Source organism: Phocoena sinus, chromosome 4 (genome assembly GCF_008692025.1).
Source record: "Phocoena sinus isolate mPhoSin1 chromosome 4, mPhoSin1.pri, whole genome shotgun sequence".
Lineage (NCBI taxonomy): Eukaryota > Metazoa > Chordata > Mammalia > Artiodactyla > Phocoenidae > Phocoena > Phocoena sinus.
This window is the reverse complement of record NC_045766.1, coordinates 62,505,558-62,522,424: the sequence shown is the minus strand read 5'-3', so window position 1 is coordinate 62,522,424 and position 16,867 is coordinate 62,505,558. Positions and strand designations below refer to the sequence as shown.

General features: G+C 37.3%; 1 protein-coding gene and 1 pseudogene across 2 annotated transcripts in view; both read right to left on the bottom strand.

Moving 5' to 3' along the window:
• Positions 1–16,867, bottom strand: part of MAP3K13 (mitogen-activated protein kinase kinase kinase 13) — a 165,136-nt gene that overhangs the window by 111,196 nt on the left and 37,073 nt on the right. The window lies entirely within an intron of this gene.
• LOC116753453 lies at positions 11,380–13,322 on the bottom strand (annotated as a pseudogene).

Sequence of the window (16,867 nt, the reverse complement as noted above, 5' to 3'; positions counted from 1 at the left end):
CCTAAGGGGACAAAAGACCTGTATGCAGAAAACTATTACACTGATGAAAGAAAATAAAGACGATACAAACAGATGGAGAGATATACCATGTTCTTGGATTGGAAGAATCAACATTGTGAAAATGATTATACTACCTAAAGCAATCTACAGATTCGATTCAATCCCTATCAAACTGCCAATGCCATTTTTCACAGAACTAGAACAAAAAATTTCACAATTTGTATGGAAATACAAAAGACCTGAATAGCCAAAGCAATCTTGAGAAAGAAAAACAGAGCTGGAGAATCAGGCTCCCTGACTTCAGACTATCCTACAAAGCTATAGTAATCAAGATACTACTGGCACAAAAATAGAAATATAGATAAATGGAACAGGCTAGAAAGACCAGAGATAAACCCATGCACATATGGTCACCTTATCTTTGATAAAGGAGGCAAGAATATACAATGGAGAAATGACAGCCTCTTTAATAAGTGGTGCTGGGAAAACTGGACAGCTACCTGTAAAAGAATGAAATTAGGATATTCCCTAATACCATACACTCCCTGTCTTGCTGGAGTTTCTCCCTTGCTAGCTGAGAGGAAGGAAAATGGCCATGTTGGGGAACCCCACATGGCAAAGAAGTACGGGTGGTTTCTATAAGCTGAGGGACACCTCTACCCAATAGATAATAATGACCAAAAAAATCAAAAACCAAACAAACAAAAAAACCCAACCCCAAAACAAAAAGCTGAAGCTCTCGGTCCTACAACCACAGGGAACTGAATGCTGTCAGTAACTACACAAGCTCCCCAGTCAAGTTTCCAGATGAGAATCCAACCCTGGCCAACACCTTGATTGAAGACTTGTAAGACCCTAAGCAGAAGGCCCAACTAGGCCATGTTCAGAGTCCTGACCCACAGAAACTGAGATAATAAATGTGTGTTGTTTTAAGCCACTAAGATAATATTGTGATGCATCAATAGAAAACTAATACACCCACAGAATTCAACACCATCATGACTAGAGACAACTTGGTTAATATAGAAAGCAACTAAGACTCTTGAGGTACACCCAATAAAGATTATAATGGCATACTTGAATACTCCTTTTTATATAAATAATAGTAACATAATAGAGCAAACTCAAATAAGCATGGTTTACAAGCCTAACACTTTGTTAGTGATAGTCACATTCAGCAGCAATAATCATACAGTGCTATGTTAGTAAGGAGAATTATGAAAAGTATAAAAGATACTGCCCCCCCCTCCAATATCCTTTGTTTCCTAAGTCTTATCTGTGTCATCTGGGAGTTTCTTTATATAAAGGTCTTATTTCCCAGTGTTTCTAAAATAGCAAAGCCAGAGGAATAGATAAGGCACGCAGAGCAGCTTGTAGGCAGCATGGAAAACTGCAGAAGGGGAGGATGAGTGAATTGGTTATGTATTGAAGCATAACAAATTGCCCAAAACCTAGCAACAAACCTTTATTATTTCACATAGTTTCTGAAGGTCAGGAATCTGGGAGCAGCTTAGGTGGGTGGTTCCAGCTCAGGGTCTCTCAGGAAGTTTCAGTCAAGCTGTTGACCGGGATGCAGTCATCTGAAAGCTTGCCTGGGGCTTGAGGAACTAAAGTTGACCCCTGGACAGCACAGGTTTGAACTGTGCGGGTCCACTTACATGTGGCTTTTAAAAAATTACATGTGGCTTTTCAAAATATTACAGTAATACATGATCTGCGGCTGGTTGAGTATCTGGATGTGGAACTGTAGATATGGAAGACCCATGACTAAAGAGGGCCACCTGTAAGTTATATGTGGATTTTTAACTGAGCAGAGGGTTGGTCCCCCAAACCTTCCCACATTGTTCAAGGGTCAATTGTACTTCCAAGACTGTTCACTCACATAGCTGTTTGCAGGGGCCCTCAATTCCTTGATAACAGGAATTTCTGAGTGTCCTCATGACAAGGCAGCTGGCTTCCCCCAAAGAAAGTTAATCAAGAGCAAGGAAAAAGCTGCAGAGCTTTTTATGCCCTAGTTCAGGGATTAGCAAACTTTTTTAAAATAGATCTTTATTGGAGTATAATTGCTTCAGAATACTGTGTTAGTTTCTGTTGCACAACAAAGCAAATCCGCCATATGCATACATATGTCCCCATATCCCCTCCCTCTTGAGCCTCCCTCCCATCCTCCCTATCCCACCCTTCTAGGTCATCGCAAAGCACTGAGCCGATCTCCCTGTGCTATGCTGCTGATTCCCACCAGCCAACTATTTTACATTCGGTAGTGTATATATGTCGATGCTACTCTCACTTCGCCCCAGCTTTGCCCTCCCACCCCATGCCCTCAAGTCCATTTTCTATGGCTACCTCTTTATTCCTGCCCTGCAACTAGTTCATCAGTACCTTGTTTTTTTTTAGATTCCATATATATGCATTAGCATACGGTATTTGTTTTTCTCTTTCTGACCTACTTCACTCTGTATGACAGACTCTAGGTCCATCCACCTCACCACAAATAACTCAGTTTCGTCTCTTTTTATGGCTGAGTAATGTTCTATTGTATATATGTGCCACATCTTCTTTATCCACTCATCTGTCAGTAGACACTTAGGTTTCTTCCATGTCCTGGCTATTGTAAATAGTGCTTCAATGAACATTGTGGTACATAACTCTTTTTGAATTATGGTTTTCTCAGGGCATATGCCCAGTGGGATTGCTGGGTCATATGGTAGTTCTATTTTTAGTTTTTTAAGGAACCTCCATACTGTTTTCCATAGTGGTTTATCAATTTACCAACAGTGCAGGACATTTCCCTTTTCACCACACCCTTTCCAGCATTTATTGTTTCTAGATTTTTTGATAATGGCCATTCTGACCAGCGTGAGGTGATAACTCATTGTCATAAACTTTCTTGAAGGGCTAAATAATAAATAGTTTAGGCTTGCATGCCATAGAGTATTGTAACTACTTACCTCAGTTGTTTCAGTGCAAAGTCAGCTACGTACAATATGTAAACAAATGGGGACGATACGTTCCAATACAACTTGGTTTATAAAAATAGGCGGCCAGCCCATATAGTAAAGTTCGCTAACCCCTGACCTGGTCTCAAAGCTGCATGCCCTCATTTTCCCTTTATTCATTCATTAGAAGCAAGTCATTAGGGTCCAGCTCACACTCCAGGGGAGAGGAATTAGGCTCTTTCTCTTGAAGGGAGGAATAAAAGAATTTCTGGACATATTTTAAAACCATCACAATGGGCTTAACACATAGTAAGCAGAATACGGGTTAAATATTGCATTCGTTTCTTAGGCCTGCTGTTACAAATTATACAAACTGGGTGGCTTAAAGCAACAGAAATTTATTTCCTCACAGTTCTTGAGACTAGAAGTCTAAAATCAAGGTATCAGTGGGGCCATGCTACCTCTGAAGGCTCTAGGGAGAATCTTTCCTTTTCCTAACTTCTGGTGGCTCCCAGCAATCCTTGGTGTTCCTTGGCTTGTAGTTGTTTCACTCCAATCTCTACCTCTGTCTTCAAATGGCCCCTTCTCTCTCTGTGTGTCCTCTCCTCTTCTTATAAGGGTACCACTCATTGAATTTAGGGCCCACCCAACCCAGAACGACCTCGTATTAACTTAAATAATCATAACTACAAAGAGTCTATTTCCAAATAAGGTCACATTCTGAGGTTCTAGGTGAATATGGATTCTAGGGGAACACTATTCAACACCCCCCCAACACACAATAGTGTCCCCTACCAAGTTCTCTGTCCTCACTTCCTGCCACTGCTAGCTCTAGGCTCTAGTCAGAGTGAATGGCTCGTTCTCCTAACCTACTAGGCTCTACGATCTTGCTGTTGCTCCCCCTAGAGTGCCCTGTCACCTCTTCCTTGCTTCTACTTAACCTCTAAGATTATCCCTTCAGAATCCCTTGATGATACCCCTGGATCTGTTGGACGTGTTTCCACAGCACCCTTTGCATATTTCTAACACATCTGTATTGTAATGACTAGTATATAAGTTTGTATTCTACACTAAACCCTAAGCTGCTTGAAATCAGTAACTGTCATTTTCATTCCTGTGTCTTCAGCAACTAGCAGAGTACTTCGATAAACAGAAAGTATTCAAGAAACATTTGTTGATTGAACAGTTACAGGATTTTCTTCTTGTAAATTCTTAAATGCAGGATAAAATCTCTTTGGGCTAGGACAATTGTAACACAGTCCTTCCTGAACATAGGAGGCTAGATTTGTTATTTCAATAATTACTTTTATTAAAAAGTCTCTCTAGGCCCGAGCCATGGCAATAAAGGACTGTGGGTGCACAGCTGGCCCGCATCTGGAACACATAAGTGCAGGCAAGTTGATGAGTACTGTTCTGAATCCCTTCTACCACTCTCCACCAACCAGGCAATGGGAACTGCAAAGCAGTGTTGAATATTCTAATTTTATATATTATGAATCAAAGTAGAAATATTCTTTCTCTAACTTTTTTCTTTCTTGATACTTGAAGTCTCATTACTTTAAGCAATAAAGTTTGGTTGCCTTATAGCAAGAACAGTTTTTAAATTGAAATTTTTATTGAGATAATTGTAGATTCACATACAGTTAGAAGAAATAATACAGAGCAATCCCTTGTAAACTTTGTCCAGTTTTCCCCAACGTTAACGTTATGTAAAATTATAGTATGATATCACAAACAGGATAGTGATATTGACATAATCCACTGATCTTACTCAGATTTCCCCCATTTTATTTGTATTCATTTGTGTGTGTTTGTGTGAGTGTGTATTACATTCTATACAATTTTATCATCTGTGTAAGTTTATATGTCCACCACTACAGTTAAAATACTGAACAGTTTCAACACTGCAAGTATCCCTTATGTTACCCTAAAGCATGTTCTATTACATCCCATCTTTTATGTTCCTATTGTCATATTTTATATACACAGATTTTACATTCTATAAGAAATGATATCATGTTAATATGTAGAATGTGATCATTTAAGGATACACAGTAAAATGGCTACAGCAAGTACTAAAAAATATTAAAAAGATACAGCTAAGCAGTCATTAGATGAATTGAAATAGAATACTACAAAACATTTGATTAAACTAAAGTCAATTGATCAATCAAAGGAAGAAATAAGGAACAAAAATCCCCAGATGGGATAAACAGAAAACAAAAAACAAAGTACACCTAAGTACAAACATATCAATAACTACATTAAATGTAGACGGACTAGAAGGTAAAGACTGAGACTGGATTAAAAAAAGCAAGATCTGATTATATGCTATTTCTAAGAAACACAACTCATATATAAAAAAGACAGACAATTTGAAAATAAAAGGAGGAAGGAATGATATACCATTCAAATACTAAGCATAAAAAAGCTGGTGTGACTGTTTTACCAGACAAAACAGACTTTAAAACAAAGAGCATTAGCAGAGATAGAGAGGGAGATTTAATAATAATAAAAGGGCCACTTAATCAAGAAGACAAAATAATCCTAAATATGGACATAATCAACAACAGAGCTTCAAAGTATGGGATGACAGAACTACAGAAATAGATAAGTCCACAATCATAGCGATTTTAACACCCCTTTCTCAATAATGGGTAGTGATGGAAGTAGACAAAAGAAATCCATAAGCAGATAGACTTAAACAATACTATCAACCATCTTGCTCTAATTGACACTCATGGAACATTGCACTTAGCAGCCACAGAATACATAAGTGCAAAGATAGTTGCACCAATATAGACCTTATTCTGGGCCTTAAAATGTTTCTCAATAAATTTCCAGGGACTTCCCTGGTGGTCCAGCGGTTGAGACTCTGTGTTCCCAATGCAGGGGGCCCAGGTTCAACCCCTGGTCAGGGAACTAGATCCCACATGCCGCAGTTAAGAGCCTGCATGTTGCAACTAAAGATCCCACATGCTGCAACTAAAGATCCCACGTGCTGCAACTAAAGATCCCACGTGCCACAACAAAGATCCTGCACGTGGCAACAAAGATCCCGAGTGTTGCAACTAAGACCCGGAGCAGCCAAATAAATAAATTAATTAATTAAAAAAAAATTTCCAGACTGAAATCTTAAAGAGTATGTTCACTGACCATATACAAATTAAATTAGACATCAGTAAGATAAGTATTTTTATATATTGATAAGATACCTTTTTAAAAAATCCCTGTTCGCCTCACACCTGTCAGAATCGTCAAAAAGACCACAAATAACAAATGTTGGCGAGGATACACAGAAAAGGGAACACTTGTACACTGTTAGTGGGATTGTAAATTGGTGCAGCCATTATGGAAAACAGTATGGAGGTTCCTCAAAAAACTAAAAATAGAACTGCCACACGATCCAGCAATTCTACTCCTGTGTATGTATATGAAAAAAATAAAAACTAATTTGAAAAGATACATGCACCCCAATGTTCATAGCAGCATTATTAGCCAAGATATGGAAGCAACCTAAGTGTCCTTCAACAGATGAACGGATAAAGATGTGGTATATATACACAATGGAATATTACTCAGTCATAAAAAAGAATGAAATTCTGCCATTTGCAAAACCATAGATGGACCTAGAGAGCATGATGCTTAGTGAAATAAGTTACAGAAAGACAAATACTCTATGTTATCACTTATATATGGAATCTAAAAAATAAAACAAACAAATGTATACAGCAAAACAGAAACAGACTTACAGATATAGAGAACAAACTAGTGGTTGCCAGCGAGGAGAGGAAGTGGGGGCAAGAAAGGGTATAGGATTAAGAGATATAAACTACTATGTACAAAATAGACAAGGAACAAGGATATACTGTACAGCAGAAGAAAGTATATCCATTATTTTGTAATAACTTTAAATGGAGTATAATCTATAAAAATATTGAATGACTATGTTGTACACCTGAAACTAATATAATATTGTAAATCAACTCTACTGCAACAAAAAAAATCCCTGTAATATCTGGATACTAAAAATACACATCTAATAACCCATGGATGAAAAAACAAATCACAAGGAAAATTAGAAAAGATTTCAAACTAAATGAAAATGAAACAAACCCAACATGCCACAATGTGCAAGATACAAAGAAAACAGTGCTTACAGGAAATTTTATAGCTTTAAATGTGTGTTTTACAGAAGAAGAAGGATTTTGAAGTAATAATCTTGATCTTGTTTCCACCAAAAAAGCTAGAAAAAACAGAGCATATTGCTATATTTAAAATAGACAACCAACAAGGACCTACTGTACAACACAGGGAATGCTGCTCAATATTTGCTAATAATCTAAATGGGAAAAGAATTTGAAAAAGAATAGATACATGTATATGTATAACTGAATCACTTTGCTGTACACCTGAAACTAACAAAACATTGTTAATCAACTATGCTCCAACATAAAATAAAAAGAAAAAAAATAGAGCAGACTAAACCTAAAGTAAGAATTACAAAAAGTAGAACTAAACCTAAAGAAAGAAGAGAAAATAATAAAGATAAGAATAGAGACCAATGAAATAAAAAACAACAAAAGAGAAAATTAATAAAGCCTACAGCTAATTAAAAAAATATTAGTAAAACTGTTAATACCCAAGTGAGACTGATGATGGAAAACGGAAAGGAAAAAACAAATTGTGCTAAGTGACAGAAGCCAATCTGAAAGGTTACATACATATGATTCCAACCATTCTGGAAAAAGGCAAAACTATGGAGACAGTAAAAGAAATCCAGGAATTTGGAAGAGGGAAAGAGGGAGGGATGAAGAGATGGAGCACAGTGAAAATATTCTGCATGATACTGTAATGGTAAATACCTGTCATTATACATTTTTCAAAACCCATAGAATCTGCAACACAAAGATGAAAGCTAATGTAAACTATGGACTTTAGTGAATAATAATGTATCGATTTTGACTCATCAATTGTAACAAATGTACCACACTACATGCAAGATATTAATAATAGGGAAGACTTGGGGTGGGAGTAGAGGTGAAAAAGTTTATGGGAAACTCTTTGTACTTTCTGCTCATTTTTCTATAAACCTAAAACTGCTCAAAAAATTCTATTAAGGGGGCTTCCCTGGTGGCACAGTGGTTAAGAATCCGCCTGCCAATGCAGGGGACACGGGTTTGAGCCCTGGTCCGGGAAGATCCCACATGCCGCGGAGCAACTAAGCCCGCGAGCCACAACTACTGAGCCGACGTGCCACAACTACTGAAGCCCACATGCCTAGAGCCTATGCTCTGCAATGAGAAGCCACTGCAATGAGAAGCTCGCACACCGCAACGAAGAGTAGACCCCCCTCGCCATAACTAGAGAAAGCTTGTGTGCAGCAACAAAGACCCAACACAGCCAACACAGCCAAAATAAACAAAATAAATAAATTTTTAAAAATTCTATTAATAAACCATCAACCAAACAAAAAGACAACCTAGTGAATAGAAGAAAATATTTGCAAATGATATGACTGATAAGGGATTAATATCCAACATATATAAACAGCTCATGCAACTCAACATCAAAAAAACAAACAACCAGATTAAAAATGGGCAGAAGAACTGAATAGACATTTTTCCAAAGAGGAAATGCATATGGCAAGCAGGTACATGAAAAGATGCTCAACATTGCTAATCATCAGGGAAATGCAAATCAAAACCACAATAAGATGTCACCTCACACCTGTCAGAATGGCTATCATCGGAAAGAACACAAATAACAAATGTTGGTGAGGATGTGGAGAAAAGGGAACCCTCATACACTGTTGGTGGGACTGTAAATTGGTGCAGCCACTGTGGAAAACAGTATGGAGGTTTCTCAAAAGACTAAAAATAGAACTACCATATGACTCAGCAATTCCACTCCTGGGTATGTATCTAAAAAAAGAAAACACACTAATTCAAAAAGATACAATACATCCCAATGTTCACAGCAGCATAATTTATAATTGCCAAGATATGGAAACAACCTAAGTGTCCATAAATAGATGAATAGATAAAGAAGACATGGTACATATATACAATGAAATACTACATCAAAAAAATAATGAAATTTTGCCATTTGCAGCAACATGGATGGACTTGGAGGGCATTATGCTAAGTGAAATAAGTCAAACAGAGAAAGACAAACACTCTAGGATATCACTTATACGTGGAATCTAAAAAATACAACAAACTAGTGAATATAACAAAAAAGAAGCGGACACAGATATAGAGAACAAACCAGCGGTTACCAGTGGGGAGGGAGGGAGGAGCCGTATAGGGGTGGGCGAGTGGGAGGTACAAATTATTGGAATCTAAAAAATACAACAAACTAGTGAATATAACTAAAAATAAGCAGACTCACAGATATAGAGAACAAACTAGTGGTTACCAGTGGGGAGAGGGAAGGGGGGCGGGGCAATATAGGGGTAGGGGATTAAGAGGTACAAACTAATAGGCATAATTTTAGCCACAAGGATATATTATATAACACAATACAATACATTGTATGTATAATGTACATACTGTACATTTACAAAATGTAAATTTCAATTACATATTTTCTTTTTGAGGAACTTAATGCAATATAGTTTTTCTTAGCAGTGCTGTGGAGGCTTTTCATATGGTATTAAATTTAATCTCCAGTTTATAATATTTCTCAACATTATACTATTTATAAAAAATATTTCGTATATTTTATGTGAAAAAATCAATTTCTTTTAATGATATTGCAGTATGATTTCAATTTTATATATTTTTCTTATGTATACTAATAAACTTAATATTTGTTGCTAAAGATATTTTTGGGGAAAATTAATATATAGAGAAAGAAATAAGTGAAATTTTATTTAATTGGGCATAGGTTATATGTTCCAAGAATTTGATTTAAATTAAGTATAGCTGGCTCTCTATATCCATGGGTTCCATATCCATGGATTCGACCAATTGCAGATAGAAAATATTTGAAAAAAGAATTCCAAAAAGCAAAATTTGAATTTATAGTGTAACAGCAACTATTTACATAGCATTTACATTGTATTTAAAACTATTTGCATAGCACTTACATTATGTCAGGTATTATAAGTAATCTAGAGATGATTTAAAGTATACAGGAGGATGTGCTTTGGTTATATGCAAATACTAGGTCATTTTATATAAGGAACTTGAACATCTGTGGATTTTGGTATTTGAGGGGTTCTGGGATCAATCCCATAGGGATACTATGGGACGACTGTATTTCTTTTGATTTTATGATTTGCTTGACCTTTCTACATTTGGTCACGAAATCAGTCTTCCGTTATTGTTTTCCCACTTACTGTGTTAGCAAGTTGGGACATAAAATATCTTAAGAATTCCCACAATTTATTCCTGAGAAACTGTACATTACAAACTTTGCGTCCGGTACTTTTAAGCTGTATAACCTCGGGCAAGTTACTTAGCATTATCTGTATAATGCAGAAAATGACAGTGGTGGTGGTGATGGTGATAATTATGACCATACCTACCGAGATGGTTACTGTAAAGGTTAAATGAGATAAGACATGGCAGCCCAAAGCACAATGCCTGCTCACAAATGTTTGCTAATATTTTAATAAATCTAGTCACTAAATCCAATTGATTCCATCTAAATATCATTCAAGTTTTTGCCCCACTCTTTTTTTTTGCGATACGCGGGCCTCTCACTGCTGCGGCCTCCCCCGCTGCGGAGCACAGGCTCCGGACGCGCAGGCCCAGCGGCCATGGCCCACGGGCCCAGCCGCTCCACGGCACGCGGGATCCTCCCAGACCGGGGCACGAACCCGCGTCCCCTGCATCGGCAGGCGGACCCCCAGCCACTGCGCCACCAGGGAAGCCCTTGCCCCACTCTCGATTCGCACATCTTTCCCTTAGGTTCCTTTCATTTCTCATGTGGCCTGTAACAAGAGCTTCCAAATATACCTCCCTGCTTCTAATCTCCTTCCCCTTCAATTCCTACAGGAGCAATCTTTCTAAAATACATTCTGATTATTTCACTCCCTTAATGAAAATCTTTCCATGGCTCCCCATCGCATAAAGCAATGCTTCTCAAACTTCATTCATTCCCATACCTCTTCCCAAGTGTTGCAAATGTTTCCTCTGCCTGGACTGCCTTCCTCATCTTTCTTCCTAAAGAATTCATTCCGTATAATTTACCTTATTTCATCTGTAATAAGGATGTCACTTAACGTGAACTGCAAATTTTATTCCAGACCTTTATTTTGTACCTTAAAAAAATCTTTGAGTGGCATATAATTTACATACATGAAATATATAGATCGCAAGTGTTGTTTAATGAATGTCAACAGTTCTACACATTCATGTAACCACCACCCCAAGAAAGATCTAGAACACTTCTAGACCTCTAGAAAGTTCCCTAATGCTCCTTTCCAGTCAAGCAAAATATCTTCTTCCACTGCCCCAGCCAAAAAAAAAAAAATTTTTTTTTTAGAAAGAGAAGCAGTGCTACTTTATTAAAATACTGGTTTATTTCACATGTATATATTTGTCTCCCCACCATTTCCATTTGTCTGACCATCACTACTACTATGTCCTATCATAACATTCCATACATACTTAAAACCAAGCAAAAGGTGGAGTTTCGTTTCTAAAAACTGAACAGGCATTTTGGACAACACATTCTTGGCAATGGAACCTGGACAACATTTATCAGACGTGGCGGGGAAAGTTCTCACTCTGCATTATAAAAAGGACAGCCAGATGTCAACTGCTACAGAAATGAAATAAGATGGAAAATTTTAACAAACTGTTTAAATTATTTTCTTAGAGAGACCTCCTCCACTGCCAGAGATCTTGAATAGCCTCCTGGTCAGTCATCTGGAAACAATTCTTCACATTATTGATGAACTTGGCTTCCACTTTGGGAAGGGGACCACCTTTTCCTATAGTTGCTTGCATTTTTGCTTTAATGTCTTCTACAGAGCTAGGTCCTTTTGGTGTTTTAGGAGTTTTTGTCCTGTTTTTTTGAAGAATTCTTGACGTTTTGATCTTGGTATTGATGGTTTTGAGTCTTTTCCATTCTGGTTTAATTTCTGTGCATTTTTGGCTGGAGTCTCTCATACAGATTTCTTTACTGGAACTTTTTCTTCAGCTTCCTCATCATCAAGTCATCGTTGTCATCATCATCATCTTCATCTTCATCAGCAGCAAGTTTTATTTTTTTCTGGGGAAACTTGCTACCACTTCCAGGGTCAGAACGCTTTCCAGACATACTTAGGAGTGTTACATCCTCCTCCTCTTCATCTTCTGACTCTGCATCTTCCTCCACAGCTACTAAGTGCTGTCCACTAACATGCACTGGACCTGAACCACACTTCAACCGTAAGACCACAGGTGGTCTTATTTCAAAGCCCCCAAGGGAAACCGTTGGCTGTACAGACATTTTTGAAGTTGCCAGTGTTACTCTGATTGGACTGCTTTCATAATTCATCGCCTCTGCTTCCACAGTGTGCAATTCATCTTTGCGCCAGCCCCTCAACTGACCGTTCTTGAAGATAACTGGTGCTCATTTTCATCATTATCCACCTTACAGCGATAATCTTTGTCAGCCTTTGGTTCACAACTGAAAAGATAGTGCTGGGGCCTCAGGGGGCTCATGTCCATCTCCATCGAATCTTCCATGGGTTGGTGGCATGCACTCAGGTGGGAGAGAAAGTGGACAGATAAATAACTACTGTTCCGGAGAACAGCCACACAGGATGGCATGACACCACAGTAATGCCAAAAATGTTATGACAAAAAAGATTTTAAAGGTCACAGAACAATCATAATTTTTTCCATTGATATTAAAAGTTCTTTGCATGATTTCAGCTTGCATGATCATTTTTACGGTCCCACATTACTGCGCATAGAGAGGGTTGTTTGTGTTTTTTAACTTTTCATATTATTTCCTTTTTGGCATTTTCGCTATATCTGTTTATGTGTATATGTGCATGTGCATGTGTGTGTGAATGGTTGCTCTAAAGTAGAAATGAGCAACTACAGCACATGGACCAAATCCAGCTCATGGCCTTTTTTAAAGAATAAATAATACTTTATTAGAACGCAGTGCTGCGAGACCACAAAGCCCAAAATATTATTATCTGACCCTTTACAGAAAAGGTTTCCCAACCCTTGCTCTAAAGTGATGGTTCTTACATTTTAGCATGTATCAGAATCACAGAAAGACTGTTGAGCCATACCCCCAGAGCTGCTGACTCAGGTCCGCAGTGGAGCCAGAGACTTTCATCTCTAACAAGCTCCCAGGTGATGCCGATGCTGCTGGGCTGACTACGTCCTAAGAACCACTGTTTTAGAGATTATATTATATAACTTTATTACAACCTCCCTCATACTATTTTGTACTACTTCAATCCCAACTCTTGTGCTTGTTATCATATATTTTATTTCTTTATATGCTCTTAACTCTATTTTACATTGTTATTATTTTTGCTTTAAATAGGCCATTGTTTTTTCTGTAAATAACACACAGTGAAATTGACTTCCTATGGTGTACAGTTCTACAAATTTTAACTTATGTATGGATTCTTGTAATTGCCATCACAATAAGTCCCTCTGTTAAAGGATTTAGTAGAAACAAGGAGCATGAATAAATGAGGAATTTTACCACAGAGATGGAAAGTATAAAAAAAGAATCAGAAGGAAATTCTAGAAATAAAAAATAAATATAAAAATTTAAGAATTCATTAGATGGGCATAACGGTCTTGCTACTGAGTGAAGGTAACTTCTCTACTGGAATGTAAGGTTCTCATGTTTTCTGCTCTTCTGCTTTATTCAGTGAACCAGCACTGTTAATATCCACTTATATGTTGGTCATTTCCAATATGTATTTATTGCTGCTAACGTGTATCTCATATGATTTCTGAAGAGTATTGTCTGAAAACTTTATTCTTGAAACTTTCAACTGGAAAAAGTTCTGGCAAAATTATTTTTCTTTCACAGTTTCTCAAAGCAGCCATAGAAACCACTTTGTTTTTCATGTTTGTTCCTATGGAACTTATTGTCTAATCATTTTCCAGGTAAGAGATTACAAGGCAGCCTTTTTCAGGTTTTCAATTAGTAACTTTTTATGGTCTTTCTTGGTGAGGTTTGTTTCCTGGTTTATGATCCCCTAGATACTTTAGGGAACTTTAGTGAGGAAAGCTTGTAGTTTCCAAGACACTCAGCAGCCACTGCGCCCCCACCTCCATCATCTTATTAAATTATGAAAGCTGTTAAGGAGAATGGAAAGACAGCCTAGAGGTGGGGTTCAATAACTTTTAAAACTTCCATTCTGATTATAATAAAGTATCAGGCTGCTATAAAGACATCAAGTTTCTTTCAGCTCCCAGGTCCAGGTTAATAAGCAGTAGAGTTACGTAAACATCTTTCCATTTGACACCTCACAATCCCTAGATGCCTTCTGAGGTATGTCTCACCCTTTTGTTTATACTATTATAATACAAACTAAAAATTGGTTTTCAATTTCTAATGTAAAATTCTTTTGTCATCTATGTTGTAATCCTGCCTCTAAGCATTTGCCTAAGTAATCTCTCTTGCCTGTTTTTTGATGAGGTGTGTCATAAAGTACTGTAAAGGGTGTGTTTACTTTGTGTTGCATTTATTGAGAAGTAGAAAAAAGGCCGTTCTATACTTTCCAGATGTTCCATCGTTTCTTTGATGTCTGCAGAACAACCTGTGTAAATTGTTTCTACTAAGTTTGTATTGCAAATGTATTTTGAAATGAATTTTACCAGGATCCATCATACCATTTTGCTATGAAAACAATGGTATACATCTCACAACATGGCATTCAAAGTTTATTCCTTAAATTCTAGACTAATGCTCGAAGTAGTATATTTTATTATCTTGTTATGATTGTACTTGTTGTCCAGGGAGGAAGGCAGAGTGAGATATTTTCACCTCACTTTCCACATGAGGAAGTCATTGGAAGACATTCAGATGTCACAGATAACATTTCCCTATCTGGCTATTAGCTTTCCACATTCAGGAGAAACTAATATCTGTTACAGTAATCAATTTTTAAAATACAATCCAAAAACATTATAGGGACACTTCCTTAAACTCTCTTTTCTTTATATATTTCTACTGGCATTACAATACTATTTTGACTTCTTCCTCAGATCTCTTTCTCTGAATACAGCCTTCAGCCAAATTCTGGTTTAAGTAAAGTTTGGCTTTGATTTCCTTCTACTTTCTATTTTGGTCCTTCTACTTCTTATGTGACAATCCATATTCCATAAAAATCAGTTCATGGGCAGAAACAGCAGGAAGAGGAATCTGATTAGGACAGTGAACTGTGAGTCAGAGAGTGGGAATTCCACAGGGGGCAAAAAAAAAGGCTTTCAAGCAATTAGGAACTGGGATTACTAAAGAAGTTGAGTGATTTGAGAGAAGCAAGGGGTTAATAACTTGGAGTTTGTTTGCCAGGCAATAAGTGAGCAGGGCAGAGCAGGCCAAACAAGTATATGGAAACAGCAGCAGGCAGAATGCAGAAATGCTTTGTATCTTCAGTCACTCTTTATTCCTCTTATTATGGCAAATTTCAATCTAATGTGACACAATCCCAGAATCCTACCGGTAGTAATAACTGCAACAGTTGGCTGGCTGACCAGTCATTATGGGGTGAGGAGTTATTACAGCTCTTTTGGCAGAAGGGTTTTCTTTACTCTGTTGAAATGGATGCAATTACAGTAATTCACACCAAAGAGGGAGAAAATGATCATTAACTTATTACAACCCTCAAAAATAGTATGTTTTGAGGAGAGGACTGAAGCAACACTTCTCCAAGTAAATTCTATGCCACACTCACTCCTGTATTTTAGTTCAGTGCTCCAGATGAAAAAGGCTTCTGTGGTCAAACATGCTGAGAAATGCTGCATGATCCTCTTACGAAAAACATTAATAAAGGTCCCGAGAAGTCTTGCAGTAAGAACGTAAGTTCATTTAATTGTATTTAATTTACTTTTATGGTTAGTGCTTTCAGTGCCTGCTCAAGAAATCTTTGCATACTCCAAGATTGCAAAGATATTTTTCTTTGTTTTTCCTAGCTCTTGGTTCTGAGTTTTATATTTAGATCTATGATCCATGCCTATTTAATTTTTGTGTCTGGAGTGAGAAAGACATGGAGGTTCTTTTTTTCCCCCATAAGAAAATCCATTTGATCCAGCAACATGTTTAAAAAGACTATCCTTTTCCCATTGAATTTACTTGCCACCTTGATCAAAAATCAATTGACCTTATATGTGTGACCGATTTCTGGACTCAATATTGTGTCCCATTGATATTATTTATCTATGCTTAGGGCAATACTTGATTAACTGTAGCTTTAAAGTCTTGAAATCATATATTATAAATCTTCCACCTTGTTGTTTCTTTTCAAGATTGTTTTAGCTCTTCTATATTCATTGCGTTTCCAAATAAATTTTAGAATCAGCTTGAAAATTTTTTCAAAAATGCCTGCTAGAATTCTGATAGAGCTTGTATTGGATCTATACATTAATTTAGGGAGAATTGGCATCTCAACAGTTTTGAGTTCTATAATCCATGATCATGGTATGGTTGACCCTTGAACAATACAGGTTTGAACTGCATGGGTCCACTTAGACTTTTTTCAATAGTACACTGTACGGTACTACATGATCTGAGGTTGGTTGAATCTGCAAATTTGGAATCCAGAGGGAGGAACTGTGTATATGGAGGGCAGACTATAAATTACTGCAAATTTTCAACTGCACGAGGGTCATCAGCACCACTAATGCCCGCATTGTTCAAGGGTCAACTGTATATATACTGTACTTTTAATTTTGATCTTTAATTTTTCCCAGCAATGTTTTGTAGTTCTCAGTAGAGAGGTCTTGTGC